Source organism: Salarias fasciatus, chromosome 12 (genome assembly GCF_902148845.1).
Source record: "Salarias fasciatus chromosome 12, fSalaFa1.1, whole genome shotgun sequence".
In the NCBI taxonomy this organism is placed as follows: Eukaryota; Metazoa; Chordata; class Actinopteri; order Blenniiformes; family Blenniidae; genus Salarias; species Salarias fasciatus.
Window position 1 is genome coordinate 8,511,301 of NC_043756.1, and position 9,774 is coordinate 8,521,074.

The following is a 9,774-nucleotide window of genomic DNA, read 5'->3' on the forward strand; positions in this document are numbered from 1 at the left end:
CGCAGCGCCTCCACAACCTTCACTGCTCGGCTGTGTTTTGGTTATTGACTTGTTGCTAACCCTCGCTCCCGAGTGTGTGTGCAACCCGGCGCATGTTCAATGTCATTGTGCAGGAGGAGGAACATTAGCGGGGAGAGGAATGGTGTCAGCAAACGCAGCGAAAACAATCAGCACAGCTGATCAATAGCATAATTGTTAAGGTCATATGTTTTGAAGTGGTCTGTAAATAATGAATTTTTTTTTTTCTCTCTAATGTCTGCATCAATCAAAAACGAATTCATTAGGCGATGTAAACATTTAGAGCAATTTGTGGCGGAGGAATAATTTGCCGTCGTCAGATTGTGTGTGAAATAAGCAAAAACATTCCTCCAAAGTGAATCTTGTGTATGCACAATGCTTCTGTAATCTAAAAGATTCATCTCAGAGATGTAAAGCGGTTTTTCTGCTGGAATGTGTGTCTCCTCTCTGGAGGTTTTCTGGTGTAACACATTTGTCGTAACACTGTGACCATTTGTAGTTTTCACAGCTGCATGAACAAGAATAAGAGTTTCATCAGTGGATTGGTAGAGAAGAGGAGGTCTCTCCGCTTATTCCAGGCCATAATTCCACTCACATCAGAGTTATTCCCGAACCCTGCAACAGTGGAGGTCAAACCCAAAGTGCTGAGTACACAAACACACAGCAGACGCTGCCTCGGTCTCCAACGTTCACATCGAGCCTCCTCCTCGTCGTAAACCCACCGGCCTCTCGTGAGTGAGGAGGGGGGCCCGAAACCGTCCAGTCCATGGGAAGTTCCCCCGACGCCGGGCAGAGGCCGGACTCTGATCAGCTGAATGTGACAGAGCTCCAGAGACCGGAGTCGACGCCGCTGCATCTTCACACCCTGCTGGTGATTTGTTCCCATAAGAAAATATGTCAGTAATAGCTACACCTTCATGAATATGGACCAATGTGGAAGCTTTGTACTGTCTGCACAGTGACTTCAGTCAAGTACCTCTCTCTTAGGAGATGACACACTAGCCCGTCAGATGTGGGGTTTTTAGTTTCTCGAAAAAAAAAAGAGAGAGAGAGAGAGAAAGAGAGAGAATGAAAAGAAAAACATATAATGTCTAGACATCAAAGGAATGACGCAAATGTTGTGAAAGGGCTTTCTTTTGTAAGTCTTGTGAACCGGCTGTCAGGCATGGGTAAAATGTGCATTTTAAAATGTTTGGGAGTGTAGATTCAAGACTAAGTATTGCATATTATTTCCATCGCGGCTCCGGCTCTATATTTGGCTCCTGTGGGCGAAGAACTCAATAAAAAACAATGAGTATGGGGGAGGCACGATCACATGTCCTGCTTTTTTTTTCTTTTTTTTTTTGTTATTGTTGTTATTGTTTTTTTATACAGAAGATCCGATTCCCTGGGTACATTTTACAACTGTTATAATGTAATCTGGGGAACATTTATTGGGTTATTTATCTGAAATAACAAGCTAGCAACACGTTAGGCTCAATTAACCAGTGAATCACAAAACCAGCGTAATGCTGCTTATTCGCCGCTCTCCACCCCCATCCAGTCAAGACGGCTAAGCTGAGAGACGTTTGGAGGAAGACTTTAACTGGCATCAACACGCTCCAATGAATTAACCCGCGTGAGCACAGTGGTCAAATAATCAGCTGCAGGAATTTCCTTAATGAATCCATCTCTGCTCCTGGGATCATTTTTTGCTGAACGAGACGAGGACGAACGTCTCGCCATTAACACTCTGGACCCTTTTCACTCTCTCCTCGACTCCCAATCACTCGTCTCACCAAAAAAAAAAAAAAAAACACTGACGGGAGGAGGACGGAGTTCCTCAAGGCGCGCTGACAAACCTGAGAGGGCGATGACTGAGTGTAATAAAGAGAGAGAGAGAGAAACGCCGTTGTGTGAGGACAGGTATCAGTCATTATTAGAAAGGAAGAAAGAATGAAGGAAAGAAAACAGTGTTCAACATCTGTTATGCAGCTGGAAATATTTCTGAGGGATTCCAGGAGAAAGAGGAATTAAACACAAGGAGGAGGAGGAGGAGAAAGCTGGACGAGAAGACAAACACGATATCCAACATGACTGGGGCGGATTAAAATGGCTGGAGGAGAGGATCACCTTTTTATTTATACAACTCTAATAGTCTACTTGAACTTTAATATCGCACAGGACAGATCTCAGTGCCACGATCAGGACCAGGCCCGCTCGCTGACCTTTACAGCGACTCCACGTTTTATGACAAAGCTGCACCTTCTTCTTCTTCTTTTTTTTTAAAACTCCTTGAGTAAACTTTCTCATGACAAATATTAATTTACGGCATGTTGTCGTTCACGAAACGGATAAACGCCGACGCCGTCTTCCTGAGAGCAGCCTCTCAGCAGCTGGGGAGAAAACAAGGCCACACACACACACACACACACACACACACACACACACAGACTGGCGGCGGCGGCGGGGTGTGAAAACCCAGCCGGGGCCGAGTGGCGTCGCTCCCGCACACCCTGACAGTAATCAGGAGGAGAAGTGAGTGCTGAGGAAGTGTCAACAGAAACAAACCCCGTGCTTCGTTTGGGCCAGATTGAACTGATAGCTCATTGCCAGTGACATAATTTAGATGAATGGTGGGTGCAATCCATCAGAGGAGTATCGCTGGGTGTGAGGGAAGAGGGGAGAGGAGGGGGGCCCGACCCTCTCCCTGCACGCCTGCCAGTGTAGGTATCCCATTACCCTACACCTGTTAACAACACCAGTCCTCTTGTATAAACAGTAAAGTGATCCTTTTATCGAAGGCAGGGAGACCCGAAAGAGACAGAAGGAGAGAGCAAGACGAGAAACCGGGCGGGTGGAGGAACCTGGAGGATGGAGAAGAAAGGAGGAGAGAGCGGATGAAGCAGGGGGGGGGAAATAAAGAAATGTTTTCTTGTTTGATTTTAAAGAGACTACCAACCTCTGGACATGATGGATGAACCCGGGGTCTGGGGAGACAAGTCATAGACAGATGGCTCAGATACACACTCCGGTCACAACACAGGGGCCTGTAGACTAAAGCAAGAGGGACATCTAGTGGGGAAGGCTGGAGCGGAGCCCTTCCTCTCAGGAAATGGGAAAATGTCATGAAAAATCGTTAGAGCAATTTATGACGCCGTGGCTTCAGTGTTAAGCTCTGAAACTATAAACTTCTAAAAGTCATATTTTACAATGCATCATCTTCTTGGATTATCATCATATAATTAAATCTATAATTTAAATACCTTATATTAACATTGAGTGTAAAATCCTCACACACGTATATAAAAGGAAACTGTAAAAAGGGCTTCACTTAAAAACACACATTTTTGCAGTTCTTCACACACAGATTGGGTGCAGTGCTTTGCTCAAGCACACTTCAACACGTGGACAGAGCATGACAGGTATTGAACCAATAACTTTGGGATTGAAAGATGATCCACTTCACCAGCTGAGCCACATCATGCATCCTGCTGTACAAGAACTGGACATCTACAGAAATACATTGGTTTCTTTTTTTTCTTTTTTGCTATTGTTAGGGGTTTTTTGGGGGGGGCAGGGGTTTTTGTTTGGTGCTTTGGCTGAGACGCTTCAGACACATTCAAAACACTGAACACTGATCTACATAAAACAACTGACATGATAGAATGAATCTGAGATCATTTAAATTCTTTAAATTGTCCTGCAGTGCCATAAAATCAAAAAAAAAAAAAAATAGTAAAGTTTAGCAATATGGAAAAAAATCATGTAATGGGATAGAATAGACTTTATTCTATTGTTGCAAGAACAATGAAATATATACTGGCCTTTCTACTCTGCCCATTAAAAAAAACAACAATAAAACAAACATCACAGAAGCTGTAAATCCTTCAACTTTCGTGAAAACCTTTTGTTTTGTTTGTTTTTAGCAAATTAAGAAAGATCAAACCAGAGCTTTAGAGGAGAAAATGAGCTGGAGGGATCTGGGGGTCAGGGGAATTCCTTTTCCTTTTTGAGAAGAAATGAAGAAAGAAAGTAAATGAGTGTAGGTTGGAACAACGGGAATTTTGTGAAAACGCACTTTTTTAATACTGAACTGATTGTAGGTTTCATGTGTGTCTAACAATTGTTACATATTGTGAAAATTCTATGCTTGAAGTGCAGCGGATCAGCAGGACACTGAGAAAGCAGCAACGAAAGCAAATTCTAGAATAAATTAAAACTAGAGTAAAATGACCTGGTTGAGCTTGTTGTTGGTTCCTTTAGTGGAGGATGACTGAAACATGTGGGCGAGCAGGGAGCTGCATTAGCAAACCTTTACTTTAAACTGCTGTGCTGCAACTTCAAAAGTCAAGAGATGAACAATGAACATTCATGTACGAGTTCCTGGACATTTCAAAGGTGGGTATTTAATGTGAATTGAACTTAGTTTAATCAGTTAGTCACATGACAATCTGCAGATCAGTGGTTTGTGTTATGGAAGAGAGGGTTTCATGTTAAATCATGAAACAACTATATTCTATAAGATAGTAAACCTGCATAAAATGTTTCTGACCCATGAAGCACATTGTTATGTCTTCTGGATAGAGGAGATTTTTTTTTTTTTTCACAGCCAGCATAAGGCTGTTGCTCACCAAAGAAAGAAAAGTTTCCTCTATTTTTCCTCCCATTTAATCCCTCAGCGGGTTGCTTTTGTAGAAAAATGAAAAGACTAACTATCGGGTAAAAGGTATTGCGTCAAGCGGGAGGCTAATTGCCCTTTCTCAGGCTGTGGAAATAATAGGCCAAAAATCAAACGCGGTCCAAATTTTGGCTAAATTACCCTCCTATAGCTTGGGAGGGTATTTATATTCATCACTGAATAATAATAACAGTTGGAAAAATAGAGAGCAGTGACCTGGCAGGTTTTAAGGTAGCCGTTAATGGTTTGATGGCTCTGGAGCGGTCCGGCGTCGGCATGTACCTGCGTGGTTTTGTCATTATTGTTCACTGTCATCTTGATTTATTCAGGAGGAAGCTAATAAGGCTGTTTTCATGGCAGATGGCTGCTTTTCAGCCAGTTCTTCTCAGCTCCAGGTTTCCACCGCTTTTCGACTTAACACAGATGAGGAGAGCCGCAACAGCACATCAAGGCAGGACTGAGGTGTGGACACACTCGCTCGCACTGCTTTTGGGAAATATTAATGTCTCTGGCTTTACATCTGTCACACTTTTTTTTTCTCCTCTCTCTCTCTCTCTCTCTCTATTGTGCAATGTTTCTTTTTGGCTGATAGCATTTTTTGTTTTGGATCAGCTCTCAGCTGCACAAAGTCTCATTCAGATGGTGTTACAGCAGGTATCCAGGCATTTCAAACGGCTCGGGTCACGGACGGCTTTGGAGGAGTTCCTCCAAATCACCTGCAGAGTACACTCCACTGCAATGCTTCACTTTGAAAAAGGTCAGGCTTAGGCCCAGTTTGCATGTTCTCCCTGAGCTGTTGTCCCAAGTGTAAACATGACCAAAAAGTCTGCAACTTCTATAAGCACTGCAAAAAAAAAAAAAAAAAAAAAAAAAAGTGCACGTCTGGAAGAAGAAGAGAAGAAAGTTATTCATTATTTAAACAGATGCTCCGAACGTCAGATATAGGACGAAGTCATCGCCAGGAAAACAGCAGGCGAGCAAGCTGTCAATCAGTCCCGACACAGCAGACATGAAAGTAACTCAGTCAGCCTTCAAACGGGATTAACGCAGAAATCGTTTCCAAAATGACCACCAGCACTGAGATGAGGGCCTGAATATTAGTTCTGAAAACTGATAAACTCGTGAGAGTGTTTGCAGCTTGTATGTTGTGCTTGGCTGCGGCTTTGCATTTTAATGTATTCCTGCTCTTCCTGTGCTCGCTGCTTGTTTTGGACGTTTGACCATTTCCTCCAAAAGTCACTTCAGGTTTTCCTAAAGAAGAATCTGCTCCTTCAACACTGCAACACGGGGTTTATAAGCCTGTATAATGAGCGGCTTTTAAACTAAAAAGCCTGATGATTAGTACAGTCATTATGATTTTTCCTGCTATTCTCTTCTGGATATTTAATAATCCATTGGTGTTGAGTTGATCGGCTTTGACAGTGGGAACTGTGAAAGTGTTAAACTGTAAACCTGCGACCTCAGTGCAGAAACTCATTCGGGGGTGTTTTAGTTTCTAATTTCAGCTTCATATTTCCCTGTGCGCTAATGAAAGTGCAGCTAATTTCTCTCGTTTCCACCTGATCCTGCTGTTGTATCACTTCCCAGTGAGTTTGTGTGAATTTCAGTGTGTGGGAGCAGTTCAACTCCCACAAGAGTTCCTCTCCCTCTCCATCCTCCTCTTCATCCCCCTCCTCCTCCTCCTCTTCCTCCTCTCTCCCTTATATTGTGTCTCTAACGTGTCACGTCCATCCAGCAATTATTATGAAATTAAAGCTATTTTCCATGGCCGATGTTTGCCCCGGTAATAACCACACCGAGATAGGCTTCATTCATTTAGCATTTTAGTTCAGCTCAATTCCTGTCGCATTAGCAGGAGGAGCAAAATCAGAGTGTCACTCAGATATTCTGCTTAATGGTTTGGCAATGGCCTGGCCTTTTTTTTTTTCCTTCTTCTTCTTCTTCTTTTTTTTTTTTTTCCTCCATTTCCTTTGCGATCCTCCTAACCCTATCTCCCTGCCAATTACGCTGTTTAATCTATATGTAGATAATGGTGTCCAGGACCTCCCTGTTGAAATGTCAGGTGTGAAGAGGTTATTAGCTAACTTTTAATTACTGTCCATCATTCAGCAGGCAGCAGGACAGATTGGCCCTCTCCGGCTGCCCGCTTATCTACTTTCTGAATGTTGACCGCAGACGGGGAAAAAGAAAGACATTTCGGAAGCGCCGGGTCTCTGACTTAATATTACCATTTTCACACCATTAGCAGGACCTTGTGTTTTGGCGGAAAGATGCAGAAGCAAGGAGGAAACGGTGTGGCGAAGTAGATCATGTGTCAAACGGTTTAATGGGAGTAGATCGTGTGTTGAATGGTTTAATGGAAGATGGCTGAGATGTTAAGACTCGGGAGGGAAAAAAGGACACGAAGCGAGATTCAGCAGAGAGGATGGTGGTTATTACACACTGCACAAAATGTCTCTAAATACGCAGAAATCTGCTCTTTCAGGTTTTCCAAAATGCTTAAATCACATTACACTGAGTGTTTCTGTGTGCTGTGAGTCACAGCAGCCCTCGGATATACTGCTGGCCTGTGGACGCCAGCTGCCTGGTAAAAACAGAGATTTTCCCTGTTCATAGAGATTAGTTAGATTTTCCTCTTCTTCAAATGGTTTAAAAGTCTGCAAACAATTTTCATGAACTCCCCCTGCCCTTGTGTTAAAGCCTCTATCGTACGTTTAAAGACCCACAACCCCTGACCCACATTTTACCACTCTCATCTTAAATTCCTGCTCTCCATTACTTGTACTGGGGCCTAAAATAATACCAGCGCTGACCACAAGGTCCGAGATCTGAGCCCGGTCTGTCTATGCAGATTTAATGAGCTCAAATTTTGATAAATAGAGAAGTGTGTCTAAAAAAAACAATTTAAAAAAGAAAAAAAGCTCTTGAATCAACAACAGACTGAGCACAGGAACGTTTTCTAGCATTAGCTGGAAGTTTGCATCTTTACTCTTCATGCTGTAAGTATACTTAGATGACCTACATGATTTGAAGAAGTGCATTAAAACCATTCATTTGTATTTTCTCTCATCTGTTGGAATCACGCATGTAGTGCAGGGTTTTCAGCATCGCCGCGGCAGACCTTGTGCCCCCAAAACAGAAATCCTCAACAGTATTAAAACCAGATTCACGCGTCTCAAACTGCAGGAGCAGAGACACACACAAACACACCCCGGCAGGGAGAGCCATCTCCATTCAGCCCTTGAACTGTCTTTGAGCGGATTTACTATTTTAAACTCTGCAGGGCAGAGCACTGCTGATTACAGCCCAACAGAGAGAAATACTTCCCAAGATCACTTCTTCTTCTTCTTCTTCTTCTTCTTCTTCTTCTTCTTCTTCTTCTTCTTCCTCGCCATCTTTTACAGCTTACAGACAAATTCCATTGGCGGCAGTGAGCTGTTATTTCAGCAGACATCGTCCCTGTGATGGAGGCTCTGGTTACAGAGAGCTGCACACACACACACACACACACACACACACACACACACACACACACACACACACACACACACACACACACACACACACACACACACACACGCACAGTCTTGTATTTCTATCCTTGTGGGGACCGTCCATTGACTCCCATTCATGTCTAGCCCCTAACCCTGACCCTTACCCTAACCCTAACCCACACCACAACACAGCCTAACCCTAAAGAAATGTTTTTGCACTTTTACTTTTTTCAGTAACAACAACATGGTCAAGAAAACACTGTTTCTCCTACTTAGGACCGGAAAAAGGTCCCCACAAGGCACGTCGTTTCACGTTTTGCTATCCTTGTGGGGACATTTGGCCCCAACAAGGATAGAAATACGAGAACGCACACACACACACACACACACACACACACACACACACACACACACACACACACACATTCCTTAGTTTACTAAAGGAAAGGGTAAAACAGAAACAGACAATCGGTAAAATTCTCCACAAATTCCTAAAGAATGAGATGAAATGTGGAATCGCTGGTCCGAGCAGCTCGGTGTGTGTCTTGTTTTCTTGAACATAAATGTCTCGCTGGTGAGTCTAATTCCCCTCCGCTGCTCATTACTTCATTAGATGGACGATATTGCCTGATCAGTCAGATCTAATTAAAGTGTCCTGCGTGTGCAGCTGCAGCGGGTTTTCGCAAATGTCAGCCTGGACCGTCTCCCGTGAACCTGCACCACTGTGTGTTTCCGATACAGTGCCAGAGAGGACATCATTAGGTTCATCAGTGTTGCTTCGTCCCAGCATACCTGCTGCCTTTGAACCAGAGTCTGTGTGATATTCAAGACTTTAAGTGGAGCCTCGGTGTTCTGGGAGGGGTTTTGTGTGTGCTAAGACTCTGCTCTCTGAGCTCTGCGGTGAATTACAGCTGACCCGTGAAGACCCAGGGCCCCGCTGCTCCTACCTCTGGAAACCCCCGTCATCTGGATCAAATCGGGCTGAAATGGGGGGCAGAGCAGGACACTGGAATGAGGGTCCGCTGAGAGAGAGAGAAAGAGAGAGAGAGAAGTCATTATTTTTCCAGCATTGTTGGTTTTTTTAACATAAGTTGTCAATTCTATGTCCAGACCCACCATCCTCCAAACCCTCAGTAGTTGTTTTCTTTTTATTTAGTCGTATGAACTTCGCCTTGTCTGATCAGCTACAGGTAGCAGCTATGATAAAGTTCCAGTATGAGACACAGTGCTCACAATCAGACACATCAAACTTTTAAGAAAAGTCTGCAACATTTATCCATCCATCGGCCATTCTGCTTCATCCCGCACAGGCTTGTCTTGCTGCAGTTGATCCCAACTCACAAAGGGAAGGTTGTCAGTCCATCACACTCACTCCAGAGGGCAAGAAAAGTCACAAATTAGCCTCGTATGTATGTTTTGTACCTGGACTGCTCCTCTCTATTGATAGTTGCATCGCTGGGTTAAAAGTGGTTTGTCATCATGATTTTCTTCAGTCTACCTGATCTTTGTAACTAAACTGATAAGTGATGCTGTTAAAAATCCGTTTCACTCAATATGATTGCAGCATTTGCTTTTCAAGCTCTCATCATACAGTGTATATAA